The sequence below is a fragment of the Cynocephalus volans genome, chromosome 9 (genome assembly GCF_027409185.1).
Source record: "Cynocephalus volans isolate mCynVol1 chromosome 9, mCynVol1.pri, whole genome shotgun sequence".
Taxonomy (NCBI): domain Eukaryota; kingdom Metazoa; phylum Chordata; class Mammalia; order Dermoptera; family Cynocephalidae; genus Cynocephalus; species Cynocephalus volans.
Window position 1 is genome coordinate 125486824 of NC_084468.1, and position 2629 is coordinate 125489452.

Here is a 2629-nt window from a genome sequence, read left to right on the forward strand (position 1 = left end):
AATGGTCAACAGATACAAAATTGTAGAGAGATAGGAAGAAAGAATAAGATCTAGTGTGCTATAGCAAATACAAGGCTACAGTCTACAACAAATTACGGTATAAAAAAATTCAGACAGAAGTATTTTAGCAGTTACTAGAAATGGGGGTTGGGGGGGCTATTGTTTAATGGGTATAGAGTCCATGTTTAGGGTGATGAAAGCATTTTGGAAATAGATAGAGGTAGTAGTTACACAGCTCCTATAAATGTAATTAATTCCATGCAATTGTATGTTTAAAAATGTTTAAAGCTCCGCCTTGCACTGTCAGGGCCAACTCTTGCTGCACCTGCACCAGCCCAGTCCTCCCCACTTCCCTGGATTCCCTCCACAACTCTATTACATTTGGATGTCATGTCTCCTTACAGAGTTTGAGCTGCGGTGCATTACCAAGTCATAAGTCTGATCTCAGCATGCCTTCTGAGACACCTCAGGCAGGATACGGGTATGTATGCAGTATGTCCCCACCTCTTGAGGGCACCCTCAGGGTAAGGAGCCTGGAGAGGGGGCGCCCAGGGGACAAGGAAGCCAAGGAGCTCCTGTGGATCTGGCTTGATGACCCAAGCAGGTGCACCCGATAGCTGGACTGGCCTGACACTGACTAGCTGCATCACTACAAAGCTCTGTCAAAATCTCCAAAAATCTTGCCAGATATTCTGAAGAAAATTAGGGATACCCCCATGGTCAGAATCAACAAGATCGGGAAGAACTTCCACTAGAAGTGTGAGCCCCTGGCCAAGTGTGAGTTCTTCAATGCGAGCAGGAGCACGAAAGACCTTATCAGCCTTCAGATGGTGGAGGACGCCAAGCAGGATGGAACTCTGAAGCCTGGGGACACCATCATCGAGCCTATATCCAGGAACACAGGGATTGGGCTGGTCCTGGCTGCTGCTATGAAGGCCTATAGCTGCATCATGGTGACGCCAGAGAAGATGAGCACAGAGAAGGTGGACGTCCTGCAGAGGTTGGGGGCTGAGATCATAAGGATGCCCACCAACACCACATTTGACTCCCCCAATTCACACATAGCAGCTGAAGAACAAGATTCCCAATCCTAACATGCTACACCAGTACTGCAATGCCAGAAACCCCCTGGCACACTATCACAGCACTGCCAAGAAGGTCCTGCCACAATGTGACAGGAAGCTGGACATGCTAGTGGCTTCAGCGGACATAGTCAGCACCATCATGGGTATTGCCAGGAAGGTGAAGAAATGTCCTGGATGTAGAATTATCAGGGTGGATCTTAAAGGATGCATCCTTGCAGAGCCTGAAGAGCTGAACCAGAAAGAGCAGACTGCCTACGAGGTAGAAGGAATTGGCTATGACTTCATCCTCATGGTGCTGGACAGGATGGCAGTGGACAAGTAGTTCAAGAGCAATGTTGAGGAGGACTTCACCTTCACCCACATGCTGATTTTGCAGGAAGGGCTGCTTGTTGTGTGGTGGCAGCTCAGGCAGGGTGGTGGCCGTGGCTGTGGCCATGAAGGCTGCCCAGGAGCTGCAGGATGGTCAGTGCTGCATGATCATTCTGCCTGACTCAGTGCGGAACTATATGTCCTAGTTCCTGGGCACTAGTAGATGCTGCAGAAGGGCTTCATGGAGGAGGACCTCAAGGGAAGAGGCCGTGGTGGTTTCACCTCTGAGATGAAGAGCTGGGCCCACCGGCTCTGCTGATGGTGCTGCAGACTGTCACTTGGGAGTGCACCATTGAGATCTTCCCCAAGAATGGCTTCGACCAGGCTCATATGGTGTGTGTTAGGAGTCACCTGGAATTGGTGACTGCTCAGGAGCATGCTGTCACCCCTACTTGCTGGGAAGGGGCAGCCATGAGACCAAGTCCACAAAGTCATCTACATGAAATTCATACAGATGCTCCTAAAGAACATACTGGGCATGCTCTCATGCATCCTGGAGATGGTTCATGGTGGTCCTTCTCCCTGGTGGTCCATGAGCAGATCCAGTACCACAGCAATGGGAAGTCCAGTTAATGACAGATGGTGTTTGGGGTCGTCACCGCCATTGACTTGCTTAACTTCGTGGCACCCCAGGTGTGGGACCAGAAATGAAGCCTGAGACCCTTGCTGCACCAGCACTGGGGCTCAGTCTAAGGCCCCGAGGGAAGTGCACATGGCCCAGCACCCACCGAGGTGAGCCGAGATCACACCCTTGAAGCACCGGGGCCCAGTCTAAGGCCCAGAGGGAAGCGCACACAGCCCAGCAGCTGTGGAGGTGAACCAAGACCCGTGCGGCAGAGGGAATCAGTCTAAGGCCCCGGGGGGAAGGGAAACACACACAGCCCAGCGGACGTGGAGGTGAGCCAAGACCAGACCCATGTGGCACCAGGGTCCAGTCTAAGGCCCTGAGGGGGAAGGGAAGCACACACGGCCCAGCAGGCATGAAGTGAGCTGAGAACTGGACAGCTCTAGGGGCTCAGTCTACAGCCGCAGAAAGCTGGAACAGGAGCCAAGTTGGTGTAATAAAGATACTGCCACACCTTCTGTCACCACAAGGGCAGTTCACCACCACAGTAGCAGCCAGGGCCACTGTGCACGCAACCTGCCACTCACTTGACTACATTGATATAAGAAGA

General features: G+C 52.0%; 1 pseudogene; it reads left to right on the plus strand.

Annotated features, from left to right (window-relative positions):
• Positions 1–536: 536 nt before the first annotated feature.
• Positions 537–2105, plus strand: LOC134386535 (cystathionine beta-synthase-like protein; annotated as a pseudogene).
• Positions 2106–2629: the final 524 nt, after the last annotated feature.